Raw genomic sequence first — 11688 nt, 5'->3', positions numbered from 1 at the left:
GATTCAGAGTCTCAGCGCAGTGGTCCCTCGGACAGCCCGAGAGAGGCCTGCGAAAACAGCAGCAGAAGCTGCAAGGGGAGTGACACAGTATCCAGTGTGATACAGTATCCAGTTGTTCTCTCCTGGGAGGCTGCCTTGGCAGGATCAGGCAAGGACTGCTTGTGTGGAGAATCCAAGCCTGGGGAGACCTGACTGCAGCCTGTGCAGCTGGGTGAGCACAGCAGAGTTTGGGGGGGGGGGGGGGGACTGCCAGAGTCTGCCCTAGTTTCCCTGAGGGGTGAGGGGCCCCAGGGGCAGGCAAAGCCCAGAGAGGGGCTGCATTTACTGGGGCTGTGAGGCTGTGTGGGACAGGAGGGTTGCTACAGCCTGCAGCCCAGACACTGTTCACAGCAGAGCTGGGAAAGGGGGTCAAAGGCAGGGGGAGGCTGCCTTGCAGGAACTGCAGAAGAGGAGCCTCCGCCTGCTGCTCAGAGACCCTCGCTGCCTGGAGACTCCAGGAGCACGGAGGCAGACACCAGCTCCAGGGAGCATCCACAGACCACATGCGGGGATACAGACAGTCCCGCTCCCTGAGATACCCTGCCAGGGGCAGTGCACACGGGATCCCCAGAACACCGTGTGCAAGTGAGAGTCTGTGTAAATAAGTTCTTGTGGGTTTATTAGTCGGTATATCCATGTGCTTATTTAATGATTATTTGTTATGTGTAAATAATTAAATCTTGTAAATAGTTTGAGAATTGTCTGTGAGGGTGATTGATTGTAAGGGGAGGCTCTCTGCTCGGGGGCACTGCAGCAGCTTCCCAGGGGACTGGGCAGGGCTACCGGGTACCCCAGGATCCCATTATTCAGGTGAGGGTGCATGTAGTGTCGCGCCCAGGGTTACATACTAAAGGAACCCCTGCAGGGCTCTTCAGGATCCATGCGCTTGCCCCACATTCGGTTCATACACCAGGTACAAATCAAGTAGAAGTAGAACGTGGATGTTTACGTTTCAGGAACTTGCATAAATCTCCAAGTTGCTTGTTTGGGCAGAGCCCCAGGCCCTGCACGGCACATACCACTCTCTAAAGGGACACTCTTCTCTCTCAGTCTTTCCTTTGTTCCATCGCTTGATCTGACCTCTTTCAGCAATTGCCAGGTCTCTTCCAGTTGAACTGCATTTAGCAAGTCCTCAAGCTCTCCAGCTGCTTCCAGTATTTCTGGAGCCCCTCACCGCTTTCTGCTCAGGGCTGCCTAGTCATTACAATATTCCTTCAACCTCCCTCTAGTTCATTCTCATGCTATTTTAAGATTCTCTCAGAAGTCTCTTTGTTCCTTTCTCAGCTATCTGAAATCAAGTGGGGCATATTCTTTGGGCTTGAACTTCTGATATTGTTAATGTTACAGGCTAGCTGGCAGTGACCTAGCCCAGGGGTTTTGAAAGGGCAAAAGATGATTGGAGGACTTGGGATTCCCTTTCCTCACCAATCAGGCCCCAGAGATTCACCCCTCATATCCCCTGATTGGCCCCTGGGGTCACCTGGAGGGGGATAAAAGGGGCAGCACAGATGACTCAGGGGGAGACCAGTGAGAGACTATGAGGAAGGAGCTTTGAAGAGCTGAGCCAGCGGGGTGGAAGCAGTTGCCCCAGAAGAGTCTGAAGGAGCAGGACCTGCAGGCAGCAATTGGACCCTCAGCAGCACGGCGTGTGGCTGGCAGGAGAGGCTCCCTACTGGGCTCCAGGATCCCCTACAAGAGGCTGTGGCCAGCAGGAGGATCTGAGCAGCAACCTGAACGGTTCCCAGCTCAGCTTCCAGCTCCTCCAATTGGAGAACAGGCAGTTTGACATGAGGCTGGGGCTCTAGGAAGGTTAAGACCCCTAGCAGCTTGGAGTAGTACCAGCACTGGTGGCTGTGTGGTAGTGTTCTTGCCTACCATGTGGGAAAGCTGAGTTCAAGTTCTGGCTTTGGTGACTTGGGGTAAGTGAGCTAACAAGGAGACAATTCTCTTGCAGTAGAAAGGAGCCATTGTGTTTTCCACCTTTCTCCCCCTCCAGGTACCTAGGCCCTATATTTCTTTGTCCTTTGACATTTTGTATTTTGTGCCTTTTTATATTTCCCCAACCAGTATTGTTTGCTCTGTTGTTTGTGTTTTATATTTTGTTAACCCTGTCTTTTGCCAATGATTGTAAGTGTCTAACCTTTGTTGAATCCTGCCCCTTGGGGCATTGTGGTGTCCACTATACCCCCTGGTTATGCCTGTTATGTCCCCAGTATTGTTCCCTCATTAAAAAGTATATGGTTAAGTCCCCAGTGGTGGTCTGGCTCTGTTCTATAGGGGGAGGAGAGTCCCTACACCTCTCACAGTGCTTGTGCACCTGCTTGGATTCCTTCAATTGGAGAGAGGGTACCTTTTGGAGTACCACCTGGGTTACATTAACTTGGTTTTTCCACATTTTTTCTGGTTGCTAGATACTTTCTTTCACACCTTCATGCCCCTTTGCCCTCCCAAGCAAGCACTTACACACTCAGTTTAAGAACACTAAGGGCTTGTCCTTACCATGGTGATCTCAGCAGGAGAGCTAGGCAAGGGGAGCTCCAACAGTGCATGGATGGCTGTTGAAGATATTCTACAGCTCCAAAGAGCATTCTTCATCAAATGGGAAACTCTTCCCTCAACAACAAACTTCATGGCATTTGTGTCCCACGCCCCCTGCCTCTCACTCCTCTGCTACCCAGCTGTTCTGTGCTGGGTCATAGCACAAAATCATTAACTCACATTTAGGGCTGTGGCAATTCCTCTGGCATTCATGGACTTGGCACACATAGGAATCAATGCATCCATTGCACAAACTCTTTTCTTTCCAAGCAGGTGAAGATTATTTGTTTTCCATCTCATCAGGTATAAGACACTAGATTCTCTCTGGCTAGTTTAGCCCAGTGTGTAGAATGCATCCTTTCCCCCTGGAACTGATACGGAGCTGTATGGAGCTTGTCTATGTTTTCCACTGGACAGAACACAGTACTACTGGCCTTTAGATTTCTAGGCAAGCTGGTTTCCCCAGCCAGCAGATAAAGACTCATTCACACTGAAAACCAGCTTCACCAATTCCTTATTTCAGATTAAACTGTCTATGGCTCTGGGTATATTAATTCTACAATTAGTGGGATCTGTGTAGGGCTGCAACACTGAGCACTTCATGGGAGGTGCCAAGAACCCAGTTACCACTGGCAGGAATGGAAGGGTGGAGCACTTTCTACAATCAGACCTACAGAGATTTGTATAGATTTGTTTATCAGCTTTTCTGTTTGCACACTGTTGCAGAATAATTCAGAAAGCCATTCAGCGAACAGCAATCACTGTACATGTCCTGCCAAATGGCTTGTAAATAATATAAATAAAATGGTTCTTTTAATTAAACTCTGCTTACAGGCATAGTGGAGTGTCTTTCTGTGGATGACAGAAAGAAAGAAAAATAGAGAAGTGGATGGATGTTCACAAAGATAATTGTCCCTTTTCAAATCCCCAGCATATTCTGTATGTTGCAGGGTTTGAATGCCAAAACCATTCCTCCTCTCAGTGTGGAGATTTCAATGATCTGATGTTTCCTAGAAGAAAAACTATTTCACCTGGGCATCACCCCTGAAGATCTGTGTCATCACATTTTATAGTGGTAGACAGGAGATTGGGGTGAATGAAGCACTGGAATTTGGGAGTCACAAAACATGGCTTCTCTTTGTAGCTCTTATTGATTTATTTGGTTACCTCAGATGTCACTTTTTGGTATTTTTCTCTTCTGTAGGATAGGAACAATAATGTTAGCATGCTTTAAAGATTATCGAAAGCTCTGGATGAAAGTGCTAGACAGTGCTAGGCATTGTTACTAATGATGACTTCTACACAGTGGATTCTATTCCAGAAGAGAAGAAAAAGAAAACCTTGTTTTCCTATCTGAAGTCAAATGCAGTTATGGCCTTGCCCAACTGTCTGTCCTTTGAGTCAATGGTAAAATTCCCCATAGTGAATATACATGGTGACTGGAACATCCTGGCTGCCAGAACAGTCCAAAGAGAAGGGTGTCAAATGGAGATAGACCATGGCAACCTTTGGGCTGCATCACCTCCATTAGGGGCTAGCCTGTGCTGTGGCAGCCTCAGCATTGCTGAGGCATAAAGGTGCACTCAGGGCAGTGAGCAGTTATATCACCAATGCAAGAATGATGCACGTCCTGTATTTCAAATGCCTGGCAAGCACTAAGAGCAACAGCAAATATACTCACTAATGTTCACAGTATCAAACATCAATTTACTGACAACATGAATCTGCAAAGAACTGAGCCTCTACAATTTGATGCTGAGCAGTTGTAAAGAAGTCAAAGATACAAAGCACTATGTCAGACTGGGCAAAAAAAGTTACTACTGTTAAATAAACTGATCTTATTCTATAGCTCAGTGTCATGGCGGGGTCCTTTAGGAGGGCCGTGATCTCCTTGAGGTCCCTTGCTCCGTGTCAAGGCCGGCCCAAGGCACCCTCTTACTCTCGCCCGCCACGTCTTTGATGTTATATGTTGGGAGGCTGCCTATGACTCCCTGGGCACGGCTACTCGGGACCTCTGTCCCAGTGTGTTCTTGGACCCCCTGGGGTCTCCCGGTGTAATGGGTGTTCCCCAGGCACCCTAGCTTTATGGGCTACACGTGGCTCCTACTACCTCTAATACCACGCCCCAAGCCTCACTGATGTGAAAGACGTTGGTGTGTCTGCACGCCTGCTTCCCGGGCTCTCTCTAACACAATACGCTAGTCCCCTCTGGGACGTCCCCTCGAGCCGCCGGTCTTTTAGGCCCACTGCACCACTACCCTCTCTAGTATGGGCTCACTGCGCTGCTACTCCCCGTCCTCTCGGGGGCAACCGCAGCACCTTGCCCTTCTCTGGGTTTTCCGCGGTGCTAGCCTGTTACCGGGCTCCTCAATATTGCCCCTCTCGGGCTCCTCCGTACCGCCCTGCTCTAGGGGTCCTCCGTATGGCCCCTCTCGGGCTCCTCCGTATGGCCCCTCCCTGGGGCTGGGGTCTATGCACCCCTCAAGTGATGCCCTTGCTGGCATCTGCTGCGCCCGTCCTGGGCTTCCTAATATGGCACTCCCCCTCTTTGGGGCTCGCCGTGCCCACCTTGGGCTTCCCAAGGAAATCACCCCTCTCTCTGGGGCTGGGGTCTACATACCCCACACACAACCCGGGGTCTGTGTCCCCCGCCTGCAACCCACTGGTTGCGCTCCTCGCCGCCAGTTGCACCTTCACTGGCGCACAAGCCGCACCTTCTCTGGCGCTGGGGTCCCCATACCACTGGGGTATCTATGAAAATAATGTGCCCTCTTGGCGCTAGGGCACCCCTCCCCTATGGGGTCCCTATGAGGCCTCCCCCAACCCCTACAGCCTCACCCAAGCCTCCAGCTGTAATACAAACACTAACCCAAACAAAACACAAGCCTCCTGGCTGTAACTTAACTTAAGGCCACCTGGCTGCAACAACATAGCTCTTGCGCCGCAGAGCCACCATCCTTCGGCCTGCTCGAGCAGTACTTGTATCTTAGCCCCATGAGCTCCTGCCTCTCTGGGTGCTGGCAGGAAACTGCTAGCCTAGCCTTAGCCCTGGACTCTGTAAGGGCCAGGCCCTGCCCCCTACAGGCAGCTGGCTCCCCTTAGTTGCTCCGGCAACCCGCAGCTGCGCTTGTTACCCTGGCAACCCGCAGCTGTGCTCATTAGGCTCTGCCAGGGCTCTCTCCCTGGCAGTTTCTCCTCTCTAGGAGCAGGCACTGAGGTGCCCTGCGACACTCAGCTTTGAAATGGAATATAGGAGATGCACTTACATTACGCTAAATATTATATATTGTCCATCTGTGGTTGAATATATATGTATTCATACACACATATACATATATGTATTCAACTACAGATGAACAATATGTAATGTTTTGTCCAATGTAAGTGCATAGATATATATTCCACAGAGCCAAATGTCGGTAATAGCAATGTTCAAAGCATTGGTGCATTAAAAATTTTCCATGAATGTTCTGTGTAATTAGCTGCCAGATATAGAGTGCTGGCCTTTTATTGGGGATGGCCAAGAACTAAAAATAGCATAAATGATGCTTCTGACAGTTGACTTTTCTGTTCCAGGTTTTTAAGTGCACTTGAACAAGAAAGAAGGCTGGCCATATCTGTGCTCATGGAGGGCCCATCCCTGTGCCCAGAGAACAAAATGGGAAAACTACCATTAACTTGAATGGGACAGAAAACAGACCTTGAAAATGCAGACAGGTTGAAATGTCTTAATTTTGCCACAGCACTGATTAGCATGGGGATATGCAGGGCTATGTGCCCATTCTTAAAGGGAGAATTTTAAATATGGCTGTTTCTAATTACATAGGGCTAGACAACAGTATTGCCATAAACCTTCTTCTCTTGTGGCTCATTGGTTGTTTTTCTCTTGCTTCATGGAGACAGCAGATAAACTTACACCATAGATGTCCAACTCATGTGGCCCCACAGGCTGGATTGGGACCACAGGGTTCACTGTGGGCTACATCTGGGCTGCAGGGCTTTTGGCCACAGCTGTTGTGTCAATACCACCAGCCAAGGAGATAATGCTACTGCTGCTTAGCCCCCAGAGCTACAGTGTCAGCACAGCCAGCACCCTGCAGGTGAATGCCACCAATTTCAGTTGCCATCAGTGATCAAAATCCACTAAATTCTGCAGAGGCAGTAGATGGTCACCTCTGGTAAGCAGTGGCATTAACTCCTTGGCTGCTGGGAACTACAGTGGAAAGAAAGCTTTGTGGACCAGATGACTTCCCTCTACAGGCTGGGTGGGTTACACCTCTGCTGCATACTGCACCATGTAATGCACTGTAGAAATACCTGAGATAACTTTAATGACCTATCTTAGTTTCTAGAAGCAGTAAAACTGCATGCATGCAGCATTCTACCACAAGCCAATTTCCTACTCAACTGGGGAAATGATCCCACACAGCACACTCATGCTTTTGGTACTCATCTAGCCCACGTGTCTCTGCTGGGCACTGCATTGTTCAGCAGAAACATACACTGTCATTTGCTACTGCTTCATATCAATTGGAAAATGCTTCCTGTCTCACTGTGCACTAGGTCAGCTATCAGTAGCTAAGTACATGCCATCCTCTTCCCCTGGCCACCTGCTCAGGAAGGTAGAAGGAATGGCACACAGCCTAGGCCACAGTCTGCCAAAGTGTAAGACAGACCCTGTATTTAGCAGCTCCAGGAAGGTCAGCAGAGCTTGCTTTCTCCATAGGACAATAGAGAAAGATGGTCCAAAAATTCAAGATATCAGTCTAACCAACTATAACAAGAATCTTGATGTTGGGACAGGAGGGACCCAGGAACACTACAGCATATTCTTGTGTGCGCAAGAACGCAGGACTGGATGGATACTTTGAGTGATACAGCCCCCAGCACAGCAGCCCAACCCTTCTGCACAGCAAACTCCCAGCCTGCTTCCTTTCCCCTTGCAAACTGCTCCCTCATAGTTTGCTACCTAGCTATACTCTCCTCTGGGGTTTTATGCTCCCTCATTCCAAACGTTCCACAGCTGAACCTGGTTCATAGAACTCCAGCAACCACAGGGATCAGGAACAGACAAGCTCTAGACTGAAGTCAGTCAGGGGCTCATGAGCAGGCAGGTCAGGAGGTTGGTGTCTGAAAGACATAAGCAGTTACCCTAGGTAAAGTCATGGGGGTGGTGGTGTATGTGTATAGAAGCACGGAGAGAGGTGTGTGTGTGTGTGTGTGTGTGTGTGTGTGTAGGTGGGTGCATAGAGTCATGGGGTGGGGGCATGGAGGGGCGGTGCATCAGGAACAGGAAGCAGGAATCCAGACCAGAGTAACTAGCTTGGTGGTCCAGAACAGGCTGCTCCAACTGTGAGGGACTAGGATGTGATCAGTCACCAAACTAAAGTCCTAAAGCAGTAGATAGTTATCAGAAGATGGGGGCTGGGACTAGAGTCAGGAAGGGCAGGGGTCTGGAGCCAGCAAGTCTGAAGCAAAGGAAGAAATAGGCAGGAACAAGGATGAAACCAGGATCCAGTAGCCAGAAGTCCAAGGTTAGAAAGACATCTGTTCTGTTGAGCAACCTCATGGGCACCTGAAACAACTGCTGCTTATAAGCAGGCAGTCACCTCCATGCAAGTAACTGTGCCAGCTGGAAGTAGTTAGGTTGCTGGCAGCCAGGCCCTCTCAAGTAACCTACTTGGTTGGCTGGGAATAATTACACCCGTCTGCTGCTCTGGCTCCTGACACACCACTCCGGGTGACACCAAAGAAGTGCTTGGGCTGCTCTGTGGTAGGGTCTTGGAGTCTTGGACAAACAGTATTTGAAGCAGAGTTTTGTTGGATGAGGGCTCTGATCTGGAGATAACTATGGTAATGTGGATACCTGTCTAATGAGGTTGCATAGTGCTTGAGTTCAGGTGTAGTGCACTCTGATATACCCATCAGATACAGGCTACATACTCATCACATCAGTGGACTCATCTGCAACCCTTTACTTGACCTGTGGGAGTGACCATTCTTGACCACAAGGGATCGCTGCTGCTGACACCATGGCTATCTCTTAGTTTAACCTCATGCATTTTTACTTGGAAAAATCTCCTGTCCCTTCATCTTTGGGTGGAGAGGACCAAAATGGCTTAGTCATCTATAACCAAAAAGCTAATGTGCACCTTGTGTCTAAGTAATAAAAGCCTCTACCCTTGACACACAAGGCTTTGGAAAGAATATCAGAAAGTGAATTTGTTCATTTTAGGTAGAATCTCATGGCTACCTTCTTCAGAAAGAGGGGTGAGTCCTTACTGGTACCTTGTTGGTATGGAAAACAGAGTAGGGAGGATCCACCATCTGTGCCAACATTTCCTCACCTGTCTCCCTGAGAAAATAATGAACGGGAATGCCATCAGTTTAAGAGCCATTAGGGAGGCTGATGCTGATGACACTGGCAGAAGAATGGAAGTGGATACCAGCATCAGTTGCAATTCAATTGTAGTTTACGTAAGTTCACAAGTTCTGTGAATCTGAGTGGTATGTTTGGTTGTTTCAGTACTTGTGAGTGGGATGGAGGTAACAACTCTCTCTGAACCTGCCCTGATGTTGTGGGTTGTTGGCTCTGGATTTAGGACCCAGAGACCTTGTTTGGGGGGGCCACCTTCAGACCGACCACAATCTCTCCATTCGATAATGGGCAAATTTACTGATACACAGTGATAACAGAAAAGAAGCAGGACAAAGAAACAATTCTATATATCTACTAAATCCTAGGACTGTCAACAGAGTCAAAGTACACCTGGCCAGGACACAGGCTCCACTGAGGCGTTCTCTTGGGTGTTATCATGTCAGCATTCTGGAGGTGGGCTGCTGAGGGGTGTCTGAGATGGGCTGGTCGTATGTTCTCCTTTCCTCATGATGACTCCTGATGACTCTTTGTCCATCGCTATCTCTGGTTGGTTGTCTCTCTGTGGTCACACTTCCACGTAGCCTTTCAGGACTTCTCCTAATTTGATCAGTTCCCCCAAAACTGGGATCCCTCCCCACCCTGCTCTGGGGCCTTGTCAGCTGGTGTCACTTTATCTTGTGTTATGGGGAGCGTAATGCATACTCCCTCAATTCTCAGGCTGTGTCCTAGTTCTGTTAGACAGCCTGTCTGCCTCCAAGGCTGTGATATTGTGTGATTGCGAGACCCAGGCTTTTTAGAAATCAATTAACCCCTGCAGCCCATCCTGACCCATTATAATGAATATATATCTATACGTATAGGCCAATTCCCAAAACGCAAACCTTTAAATACCATTACTAAGCCAACACGGATGGAACTATGATTGTGTCAGGTGCTGGGAGCTATAGATGTGATGATACTAAGGGTGTCTCAACAGAGGTCAGTGCTGCTCTACTGGGGACTTCTGGGGTCAGACCCAGACTGCTCCTGTGGACTGGTTAAGTTTTTTCCTGAGTCCTTGGTGGCCCTGTGACATACTCAAAGTTAATCAAAAACAGCTGGGGCTGTGAAGTCTTGGTAGGAGACCAGCAAGGGGCTGGAAATCTATTGGGGATCCCTTAATCAAGGGAACTGCCCCTGAAATTCCCTTTGCCTCATCTGACAATTTTCTTGTCCAAATGAAAAGATCTTTTAGGGTTGGAATCTTCAGTGGTGCTCATCATCTCCATGGTGCAGGTGTGGGCAAAATGCGGCCTGTGGGCCAGATGCGGCCCTCCTGGCCATTCTACCCAGCCTGTGGGGCCCCTAAAAAATTTAGAAAATTAATATTTATCTGCCCCTGGCTGCCTGTCATATGACCCTTGATGGCTTACCGAAACTCAGTAAGTGGGCCTCCGCCCCAAATAATTGCCCACCTCTGCCTTGGTGGGATGTACAAGGGGGCCTGAGTTCCCTTGGAGTTTCCCATGGGGTAAGTAAATCTGTAGTCTTACCTTAGAACAATATTTAGAGCCAAGGGATCTTGGGTATGCCATTCTGGATCCAAAGAATGTGCTTTCTATCCTCTGATACAGTATTAATAATTAGTATTCTTTAATTAAGGTAGGGACTCCCTTTGGGCAGAGGAACCGAACAACTAACAGGAGCTAGCTAAACGTTCAGGTAGTTTGCTGCAGTCTGAAGCAGTCAGCAAGATGGCAAAACCTGACATTTTGTTCAATACAGAGTACCAAGGGCAACGACAAGACAACACAAGAGGTTTTTTCTGTGAGAGTAAAACCTTTGGGCATCTATACACATGGTCTAGGGTGGTGGGATGGGTGCTTTAATTAGAGTGGCTCCAAGAGCCGCTCTAATTAAAAAGTGCCTGCAGCATCACATGTATTCCATGTCCCACGCTTCAGGATGGTGGTGGGGGCATTGAACTAAAACTTGTTTGACGAGCTTTAGTTCAAGCGACCCTGCTGCTGTTCTGAAGCATGGGGATGCTGCATAGATGTGATACGGAGGCTGCTGGAGCATATTAATTAACATGCTCCAGTAGACTCGATTAATTGAGTCTGCCCTGATGCATGCTCATTAGCACGTCAGAGCAGATGTCCAGAATGTCCCATAGCTTCTAACACATGGCATCAGGAAAAACAGTCCCTGTGCTGATTAAACAGCTGCAACTCCAGCTGCACAAAGGAGTTTTTTCTTAAACTGATTGTGAATTAGGCCAATGGCATTTCCTGACTTTTGTGGTCAATCACAGGTTTCTGATCTTTTTAGACAATTTTAAACAGTGTAGGAACTCCCCACTGGAATTTAAGACCACAGTACTTCGGCTGTAAATATATTCAGTGTAACCTGTTAGTTTCTGCCTGCTGTAGTGCATGCAGTCAGCAGAATGTGCACAAATATAATGAAGCCAGGCAGTCACACCTACCAGGAATACTCATATGTGTGCTGATTTCAGATGAAAATTACAGAGAGCAGCTGGTCAGCAGGCCAAATGAAAAAGCAGCTTCAAGGAGGTTCATGTTTAAGAACCAGATTCTGTACTCTTTATACTAGGTATGAAAATCAGAATAAAGCCCCAAACCTGTCATTGGCTTTTTATTATTTTAAAATTGTATACCATATTATCTGCCATCAACCAAGTCAGATATGCAAGCTGGAATGGGATACTGTTTCCAAAACTTAGGTTTAAC

Source organism: Alligator mississippiensis, chromosome 4, assembly GCF_030867095.1.
Source record: "Alligator mississippiensis isolate rAllMis1 chromosome 4, rAllMis1, whole genome shotgun sequence".
NCBI lineage: Eukaryota > Metazoa > Chordata > Crocodylia > Alligatoridae > Alligator > Alligator mississippiensis.
The sequence above is the reverse complement of the archived record's forward strand: the minus strand, read 5'-3'. Positions refer to the sequence as shown.